The sequence below is a fragment of the Zonotrichia leucophrys genome, chromosome 27 (assembly GCF_028769735.1).
Source record: "Zonotrichia leucophrys gambelii isolate GWCS_2022_RI chromosome 27, RI_Zleu_2.0, whole genome shotgun sequence".
Lineage (NCBI taxonomy): Eukaryota > Metazoa > Chordata > Aves > Passeriformes > Passerellidae > Zonotrichia > Zonotrichia leucophrys.
The window spans coordinates 1-10,452 of record NC_088196.1 but is presented as its reverse complement, the minus strand read 5'-3'; the positions used below and the strand labels follow the sequence as shown (position 1 = coordinate 10,452).

Here is a 10,452-nt window from a genome sequence, read left to right as displayed (position 1 = left end):
ATGATTATGATCATGCGAAGATGCTAACAGCCCACAATCCAGGCAGCAGGCTAGAAAACTTACTTTATAAGCTTCTTGACGGATTACAAAAAGCAAAAGCATGTTGACAGTAGTTCCATCCAGTCACCATAAGCACACGCAGCTTTGGTTAAAACAATGCCTGCTTCTTTTGAATACAATACCCGTTTGTAAGAGACAACACACAGAGCTCCATTCTTAAGCTTAACCTTTCTAATATCATGCTAGATAAACTTTCTGCAACTTAGAAAGCTATATCGGCAAGCATTAATACATAGGCCTATTGTTCTATTTGTCCTTGAGTTTTCTACAGTTTAAATAATTTTTCTGCTGACCTATCTCATGAGTGTTGCTTGAGCACTGTTCACAATTCTGCTGTCTCTGAGGCCTGCCTTTTTTAGCTTTCCTAAAACCCTCTGATTTTATGGATTCCCACAATACCCCCTCTCTGTTCACCCAAAAAGAAACCTTCATAATTGTGTCGTTTATTACTTGTGTTTTGTAGCCTTACTATAATAGTTTTGCTTATTATCAGCTTAAAGCATGTTCTTGCTGGCACTAAGCATTGCTATATTACAACACAGCAATTTAATGCTGCGAAGGTCTAGTCAGTGGAAAGGGCATAAATCACGCCTGACAATAGTTACAAGTCATTGTTCCAAAAACTCTTGTGGATTCCTGGGTCCTAACTCAAAACCTTCCATTTCTATACCTTCATCCACCATCTCCGTGAGATTTCGAGCACTTTCTGTGAATCTACTTCTTACTTCTCTCTCTTGTATGATAAAAACTTCTTTGACAGTTTTGTTCATCATTCGTCGCACACACTGAATTATACAGGGTAGTACTATTAACACTACTACCAAAACAGCCCTGTGTTGAGCTGGGTTTGGAGTGTTTCCTTGGCTCCTTGTGTTGTTCACTCATCAATGATGCTCTAAACAAAGGCTTACAGGGCTGTGGTTGCAAACAAGCAATGTGAAGTTTGAAGAGAAGTGTTTTGCTGTCTCTTTCTGTTGCAGGAGGGAGAAATTGGGCCGAATTGTTCGGCCGAAATCAAGGTGACCTTCAAACCCCTGGAAGGACTGGAGTACCTAAGCGTGGCTTACTGCAGCATCTCAGGTGCAGCTCATTTGCTTCTCTCCCCCTCAGTGAAGCCATGGTGCAAGCCTGAGCCCACTGGGCTCCCATGGAAGGTCTGGGAAGAGTCCCTGGTCAGCAGGGCAGTGCTGGCACATCCCCCCTGGCCCTGCAGCTTCCAGGGAGTCTCCCGTGCCAGGCCAGGGCTCAGGATCCTGTCTGGATCTCAGAACAGCCCAGGCAGTGCAGGGAGAGATTTTCATGCCATGGCTCTGCCAGCATTCCCTCAAAGGCCAGAGAGCTCCAGAGCAGAACAGCTTCAGTGAACAAGCACTAAGCCCCTCCATGTGATCATGTTCACAGGGGTTCGAGGATGAGGGAAGAGACAAGAGTCTGACTCCATGTTTTAGAAGGCTTGATTTATTATTTTATGATATATATTATATTAAAATATACTAAATGAATAGAAGAAAGGATTTCATAAGAAGGCTAGCTAAGAATAGAAAAAGAAAGAATGATAACAAAAGCTTCTGTCTCTGACAGAGCATCCGAGCCAGCTGACTGTGATTGGCCATTAATTAGAAACAATTCTATGAGACCGATCACAGATATACCTGTTGCATTCCACAGCAGCAGATAATCATTGTTTACATTTTGTTCCTGAGCCCTCTCAGCTTCTCAGGAGAAAAAATCTTAAGGAAAGGATTTTTCAGAAAATCTCATGGCTACACCTGCAGGGTGGGTCCATTTGACATGGATCCATCATCAGGCAGCAGGAGCTGAGTTGGAAATGTGTTCCCTGAGCCTGGATCACCTCCCAGTGCCCCGACACCAGCAGAGCAGAGGTGGCTGAGCCCCCCTGAACCCAGGGTGTTGGTAGAGGGAGCAGCCTTGGCTAGCAGCTGCTTCTCTCCCTGTGTGGGAATTGAGCCCTTGCAGCTCTGTCTGTGGAAACAGAACACAGTGCTGAGTGTCAGGAGTTGGGGACTTCGGCAACAAAGTCCTGTGCTCCTGGGCCAGGGAGTTTGATAATTGCCAAACTCTTTATGAGGCAATTTTTGAACTGAATGGATTTCAAAGCTCCTGTAAGTGCATGGGAAGGAAAGCACAGAATCACAGTATGTTAAGGATGGAATGGACCTTAAAGGCCTCTGGACAGGGACACCTTCCACTATATCAGGCAGCTCCAAGCCCCATCCAGCCTGGCTTGGAACACTTTCAGGGCTGGAACCTCCACAACGCCCCTGGGGAACCTGCTCCAGCGTCTCACCACCCTCACAGTAAAAAAATTCTTCCTAGTATCTAACCTAAATTTCCTTTCTTTCAATTTCTACCTGTTACTCATTGGCCTGTCACTACAAGGCAGCAGAGATGTTTTAAACTCAGCAGACTGGTGGCTGAAATGGGAAAGCAGCCCAAGGAATGGGTTAGAAATTGCAAGTGAGGGAAGAGAAGGGTCCATATCTTCTCCTGCAGCATCAGGAGCTGGTTGCATCCAGCTCAGAGTCAGGGACCAGCACTGAGGCAGCCTGGAAAATCCAGTGGAGCAGAGGGAATGATTGTACTCCAATGGACATCTCTCCCCAGGCTGTGAGAGCAGGCTGCCCCTGCACCTCTCAGGGGAAGGCCAAGGACCCTTGATTGAATTCAGCTCTCCTACTCTGAACCTTGGGGACATTTCTATCGACAACTCCTATGTCTATGAGGTGAGCAGCAGGGCTTGGGGTGGATCCTGATGACTCCTGAGGCAGCAGCAAGCCTGGTGGAGCTGTGGAATTGCTGCAAGCCTGGGCAGTTGTGAGCAGGGAATATTTGATGTACTGGTGAAATCTGGGTGAAATTCACCCCTATCTGAAAGGTGTGTCTGTTGTTCCTGAAGCCCCAGTTCCTTCTTTGAGGATCAGCTGGGAGGTTTCCTGCAAAACAACCCCTTGGCACATGAAACCAAGCCTGGGTCAAAAAGGAATGTTCAGAGGCTTTTGTGGCAGTGCCAGATACAAGGCACCTTTGGACTGGGCTGTTCAGAAGCAGCTGCAACAAACTGGCTGCCTTTGAGCTTCAGCCCACTGCCAACAGCTCCCAGTCAAGTGTCTCCTGCTTATCGCTGCAAGTCACAGGAAAGCCATCCAGCCTCCTGGCTCAGTGCTGGCCCTTGCAAAGGGCTTGGGAGTTCTTTCCCTTGCTGACCAGTCCCTCATCACACTTCAGCTTCGGTGCATCTCTGGCTCTAGAAAGAGAAAACTGTTCCTGGGAATAAAGCAAATGATTTTTCTACCTATTTGCCTCCCTCCCAATAGTGTCAAGTTTGCAAAAAAAACCAAAGAGAGTGCAGCTGAAAGAGGTACAAAATGAGGCACTACATCATGCCAGACAGTTCCAAAAGCTTGGCTGTGGGAGGCAAAGACACGCTGAGTTTTCTTACCAAAAGATGGTGCTGTCTGTACATTTTGATGCTGATGCCTCATAATCAATGTATTGTTTTCATTACATGGGAAAAGGTGGATGAGTAGATGGTGCTGTTGGAGCTGTGCTCACTGGGGCAGCAGCAGCTCTGGGGTGATTCCCTACGCAGCTGCAATCAGCCCACGTTGCTCTCAGGGCCAGCTCTCAATGAGCTTGGTGCTGCTGAGCAGAGGGGCACTGCTCTGTGTCCATGGGATAAGCCAGGGTGACTGCAGTTCTGTGGAGTTACCACTGCTCTGCATGAAAACCCAAAGGCAGAACTCGTCCTGTTGTATTTTTTTGCCATTCAAAGCATCGTCTGCCCTTTCTGTGTGTTAATTGCATCATTAGACAGTAACTCACAAGAAGGGAAGATTCCACATGTGTTTCCATTTTGCTCTCTTGCTGCTGCAGGTGGAACTGATGAACCTAGGAGCTATTGATGCTCCCTTCACCTATATCCCTTCAGCTGCAAACGTGGGCTTCTGCTTCAAGTTTGCGCCCGAGCAGGGCATCATTGCAGCAGGTGGGAGCCAGATAATTCATATCTTCTTCAGTGCCACCGTGGTTGGGAGGTTTCTGGAAGAATTCCAGTTCAGCGTGGCTGGATCTCCTATGTCTGCAATCCTGGCTGTCAGGTGAGGACCCTGGGAGCTGGGTGGGCACATCTGTGGCTGTTTCTGGGACATCCCCCACCTACCTCCTTTTGGGGTTGAGCAGAGAAAAGAGGTGTTTCCTGAGGTGTGAATCTCTGCTGTGATCCTGGCATTGCCTTAGTGTGAGGATGTTAGCGTTCAGAAACACATAATCACGAGAATGATTCTATGCAGGTGCTTTTATTGAAGAGCTCTGGGTGTCAGGGGTACAAACCCAAATCTGACTCCTGACATGGGTTCAGAATGAACATGTTTTTATATTCTGTCGTTATATAACTTTCATGTTAATTATTAAACTTATATTGTTCTATTGTATACATAGATTTCATCCAAGCATGGGCTACTCGTGGTCCCCCTCAAACTTCTAACATAGTTTCTCATGATTCTTCTTACGATTAAACAATAATTATATTCAATTACTAAACAATCATCACATCTAACAATTATATAATTTATCATATACTGCTTACTGCAATTTCACATGATCTGGCAAACACAAAGCCTAACATTTTCAGAGTCTATTTTTAACATTTTTCCAGGGCCCCACTAAGTCTAGCTTCTTTCTAATTCCCCAAATTTTATGATTTTAAAACCTTTTACTATCAAGGATGCCTGCTGCCCTGTGTGGTACCTGGGAGCTGGAATGACTCCTCCTTGCAGGGATCTCCCTGTGCCTTGGGCCATGGCAGGCAGTGGGATGGATCAGCTTTGGGGCAGCAGCTGCTCTGGGATGTCCCACCTGAACACCCAGCAAGGCCCCCAGGGCTTTGCAGATGGGCCAGCCTGGCTGATTCTGCAGCAGCAGCAGTGTTTGTAAAAACTTGTGTGAATAATCCATGCCAGATGGGCAGCAGCAGTGTTTGTACAAACTTCTGTGAATAATCCATGCCAGAAGTGCAGCAGCAGCAGTGTTTGTAAAACCTTGTGTGAATACTCCATGCCAGATGGGCAGCAGCAGCCTCAGCTCACCTTTAATGGCCATGCTGTGGGGTACAAGCTGTGCTCCCAGCTCCTGTGCACAGAGGGCTCTGGTGCCTCCTTTGCACAGCCAGCAAAGGGCTGATGTGGGAGTCAGGAACTGTGCAGCAGGAGCTGTGCCAAGGACTGGGGCACCATCCCGTGGGCTGGTGCCATGGCAAGAGACAATCCTGGCCCAGCCAAAGGGAGAAGGGCTGATCATAGGGGAGGCAGAGCTCAGTGCTCAGCACCACAGCAGCGTGAGGCCTTGTCCCTGCCAGCCTGAGCCATGTGCTGCAGGATAATGGAGTGGAAGCAGGAGAGCTGGTGCTGGCTGCTCTGCAGCTTTGGAGCTGGGCTGCTGCTCTTGGGAGGCACTGGCTCAAGGCAGTGAAGGAATGAAAGGAAACTGCAGTCGATTTTACCAATGAGATGAGGGAGATGGATTTTAAAGAGCAAGAAAGTTATTACTGGGCAAAAGTGGCGAGTAGGTCTGCCCATAGTGGAGAAACAAGTCTGCTGGCTTTGTTTTTGGAGGAAAAGTGCTGCTTTTTTACTTTGGAGATCAAGAGGGAACCTTTCGCCATCAAATAATTGATTGTCCTCAGTCCCTCCCCAAACTGTTCATGGGATGTTATTGCATAAGCAGCTTCCTCCTTGAGCAAGGGCAGGTGTCTGTGGCTGAGATGTGCAGAGCAGAGCCAGGGGCAGTCCTGTGAATACAACAGAGGACACAGTTCACTGGTTCTTGATTTTGAACCAAAAGGCAGAGTGGGCATTGATTGGCATCAAGCATGAAATCAACTGGTGAGTGTTGTGCAGCTTCAAGTGCTGATTTCAGTGGATGTTGGTGGCTTTTGGAGACTGAGTTCAAGGACAGGTGAGGTGCTGCGCTAGATTCAGGACGGCCAAGTTTGGTTGCTGAAGCTCTTGCTCTTGGCTATGCCAGCTGTGCACTGGTAACAAGCTGGTCTTTTCCTCTAGGATTCATCTGTGCCCTGGGTAGAACTGCTGCTGCTCTTTTCAGAGGATGTTTGGGGCTCCCCTGGATTCATGTCTCAGAACTCTGTAATGATTTTGTGGTTCGAACTCTCCTGAGAAAGCTTCTCCATGGGAACAGCAGTTCCAGCTAAGAAGGAGCAAAGCAGGAAAGGCTGCTTACAGAAGTTTCTGGGGACACCTCTATGTCCATCACATTACAGATGGGGAAACTGTGTCGCTGGCTGGGGGCTATTTACAAATCAGAAACAGGATGGGGCTGCTGTGGAAAGTGCCTTGAGCTGTTTTATTTTCCAGCATCAGTCTCATTGCATGGTTATGACAATGGGAAGATGCCACCAGCTCACATCTCAGGCAGCAGACTAAGAATTTAAGGTTACAACTTCCTTTATAAGTTTCTTGACCAATCACAAGAAGCAAAAGCACATTGACAGTAGTTCTATCCAACCACTAGAAGCACATGTACCTTTGGTTAAAGTAATGCTTGTTACTTTGAATACAATACCAGCTTGTAAGCCTTAAAACACAATGCACAGAGCTCCATTATCAAGCTTCAAACTTGCTAGATAAACTTTTCTGTAGCTTAGGGAGTTACTCTAGACAAGTGTTAATGCACAGATCATTGTTCTATTTGTCCCTGCTTTTCTACAGTTTAAATATTTTTTCTGCTGACCTGTCTCATGGCTGCTTAGCTCTAATCACAGTTCTGCTGTATCTGAGGCCTGCCTTTTACAGCTTTCCCAAACCCTCTAATTTTGTGGATTCCCACAAAACGGAGGCACACTGTCTCAGTGGGTGTTTGCTCAGAGTCCTTCATGGGACCACCAGCAGCTCAGGGGCTTTTCCTGCCTGCCCTGTGCCCAAAGGCCATCAGGGGCTGTTGGCTGCTGCCACTTGGCTTCAGCTGCCTCCTGTGCACAGGGCACTGTGCTGAGCACATGGTGCTGTGTTTGTTGGAAACCCACAGTGCCCTGACACAAGGTTTTACACCCCTGAGCCACAAGAGCTTTGCTTTAATTCCCTTTAATTTCCCATTTCCTCCTGTGTCCTGGCCATGCAGGGGCTGTGTCACCGGACTGCGTTCACGCTTTGAGGTCAATGAGCTCGACTGTGGGGACATCTCCCCTGGTGAGTGTTCCCTGATCTGTGCCTTCCAAAATGGAGCACTTGAACATAAAAGCATCCCTCACTCATGGTCTGCCACAGCAGCCTCTTCAGGGTGTGAACTCCAGGGCTATTGGGTGCCTCAGGTAGCATTTTGCCACTGTGAGATCCAATAGAAGCAAGGAATAGAAATTTTCTGGTGTCCCTGTCCTACTTTAAAAGACAGATGTCTGCCAAGGAAAGCAGGAATCTTCCTGGAATGGAAAGATGAGTCCCTCCCTCCAAATTAATATACCCTTGAAATTGCAGGGCTTCCAGGCAACAAGATGGGGAAAGGAATAACAGTTCTTCACTAGAATATGTCAGCACAAACAACAACACAACAACAGAAGTTTCCAACCTGCCAAGTGCTGTTTTTCCCCTTTGGTGTAGTTATGATCACAGGCAGGAGGAGCTGGAGGAGAGGAGAGGAGGGGAGAGGGAGAGGGAGAGGGAGAGGGAGAGGGAGAGGGAGAGAGGAAAAAGCCCACAGCCAAAACCCCTATCCTCCTTCCCAGACCAAGGGGAGCATTCACTATGAAGCCTATGCCCTGAACAATGAAGTTCATGAACTTTTTAAGAGAACTAATTGTCTTTCCTGATCTGCTTCTTCCTCACCCTGCATCAGCACTGAGGCATTTGTTAAATTGCCTTTTGAATAAATGAAACAAGAAAGGCAGCAGCAATCCCAGTGGCCAGCATGGGTGTGAGCTCATGTTGACTCACCCTTTGTGTGTCTTGAAAACGGTGGGAGTGTTGGCAGGCTGAACAGAGAATTTGACAGCTTGAATTCTCACAGTAACTGCTGGGTCTGGGTGCACACTCATCACTGAGAGAGAACTGGTGCTGGTTTGGGGCAGGGGAGGGAGCTCCTCCCCATCAGAGAGAGAAGCTTGCAGTGTTCAGCAGGGCTAGGAGTGGGCATTTCCAAGGCTGCAGCCCGGAATCAGTGTCAGAGGGAACTCAGTGACCATTAATTCCTCATGCAGCTGTAGTTCAGATAACAAAGAGCTGAACTCCAATCACACTTTCACCCTTTCAGGTTATTCACAGCAGCAGTCATGCCATAATTGGTACCTAAATGGATATTGACATTTGTGTCCTTTTCCTAGGCTCTACCTACACTGTGACCTCTTCCCGCAGTAACACCTCCCCGGTGTCTCGTGCCAGCCTTTGGGGAGAAGCCCACTCCCCAAATCTCCAAATCCAGCCCAGCACCCTGGAGTTTGGCTGCCTGGTGGGTGGCACTGCAGAAGAAAAGTGTTCTCTGGAGATGGCCAAGTGCAGCTCCCTCCCTATCCAGCACCACTGGTCAATCTGTTCCAGCAGCCAGGAGAACAGCTTGAAGTATGTGCACTATTGCCCTGTCCTCAAAGCTCTTCTTGCTGATGTGTCAGGAAGGATGAAAGTTTGTCAAGAAAGTCTCACAGATATGAATGCTTAGCAGAAAGATTTTAAAATGTAGAGTCTGATGAAGGAATAGAGATGGAAGCAGGTTTTGATGTAGAAGAAAAGAATTGCTGAGCCACTCTTACTGGATAACCAAGGAGACAAAGGGTGTGTTAGTTAGAAGGGGGTTTTATGGCTTAGAGCAAAGAACAAACCCACCTCAAACAAGAAGATGTTTTTACCAAGCAGAAAGATAGCACAGGCAAACAAGTCAGCAAAGTTGCAAGTAGAAAAAAGGTCTGAGAATTTTCCACTGCAAGAAAACTGAATAACAACTTCTAGCTTCAACTGTGATGTACTGACTTTGAGTGATTGGAGAACAATAACATGAATATGGTAATGATAGTAGTTATGATAGTGTTAGCGTTCAAAAACACATAATCACGGGGATTATATGCGGTGCTTTTTATTAAGAGCTCTGGGAATTGGGGTATATTCAACCCAAATCTGATTCTGACCATACATTCGAAATGATCATGTTTTATACTCTATCGTTACATAACTTTCACGTTAATTATTAAACTTATATTGTTCTATTGTATACATAAATTTAGCCCCTCTCTGAATTTCCAACATAGTTTCTCATTATTCTCCTTATGGTTATATAATAATTACATTTAATTACTAAACAATCATCACATCTAACAATCATATAATTCATCATACTGCTTACGCAGGTGCAGTTGATCTGGGAAAGCACAAAGCCTAACATTTTAGATTCTATCTTTAACTTTTTCCAGGGCTCCACTATCATTCTCCCCCCTTTGAAAGCATTTTCACTTCACTATAGGTGTAAATGTTTTCACTTGATACAGTCCTTTATTCCTCAGTTCGTACTTGGTTCTTCAAATCCAGGGTTGATGTAAACGTTGTCGTGGATGCTGTTACGAACTGGAGAACCAGAAGATGGTGGGCGTGGATCTCATGTTAGTGCCTTTATTATCCTCTGGTTCCAGGACGTTTTCTTCTATATCTCTCCCTTTAAGATGCTGTAAACTAACCAAATTGCTAAGAATACAATTAGTAAGATTATCACACTCTCAATGATAGATTTAATCCATGAACTCACAATTCCACCCTAATCCTTTAAAGATTTTTCCTAACCAGCTTGCAGCCAAATCCTTTTGCTCTTCTTGTGCTTCATGCTCTATTTGTTTCAACTGTTTGATGTCATATTCTACATCTGCAGTTACCTTTGGGATATGAACGCAGCAGTGATCAACTTGTCCCTTTAAAAATCCACATACTCCATGCTCTTTCAGGAGTAACATATCTAGGGCTAATCGATTTTGTAAAGTCATTTTTGTGGTGGCTTGTAATTGTATATTTAATTCTTTAAATCCTTCCTGGGTGACTCTTGCCAGTCTACCTACCTGACCTGTAAGTTTGTACAGCATCTTTCTACTCTGATAGTTTGCTATAGGACTGAGCAATGACTCTAGGGCCCATTCAAATTTCACTCCACTAGAGGGTTCTTGCCAAGTGTCATCTGGATTTTCATTGTCTAGAACTTCTCGTCTTGCTCTTATCTGCAGAAGTTCATGTTTTCCATTAAATGGGGACTTTTTCCAAATTGGACATGAGGTTGGGAGGCCTAAATAATCTCCTTTATTTTCCTGTCTACAGGCAGATGTGTTGTCCAGGTACCATCACTTGCTGCCCATACAAATTGTCCTGGACCTCAGACTGTAACCCTGGTACACCCTAT

The 10,452-nt window shown here is 46.1% G+C and overlaps 1 long non-coding RNA gene across 1 annotated transcript; it reads left to right on the top strand.

The window, feature by feature from the left end:
• Positions 1 to 4,052: 4,052 nt before the first annotated feature.
• On the top strand, positions 4,053 to 8,739 carry LOC135458283 (uncharacterized). The gene is made up of 3 exons (XR_010442887.1): positions 4,053 to 4,178; positions 7,213 to 7,280; positions 8,408 to 8,739. It is a non-coding gene; the product is annotated as an uncharacterized LOC135458283 (long non-coding RNA).
• The last annotated feature ends 1,713 nt before the right edge of the window (positions 8,740 to 10,452 follow it).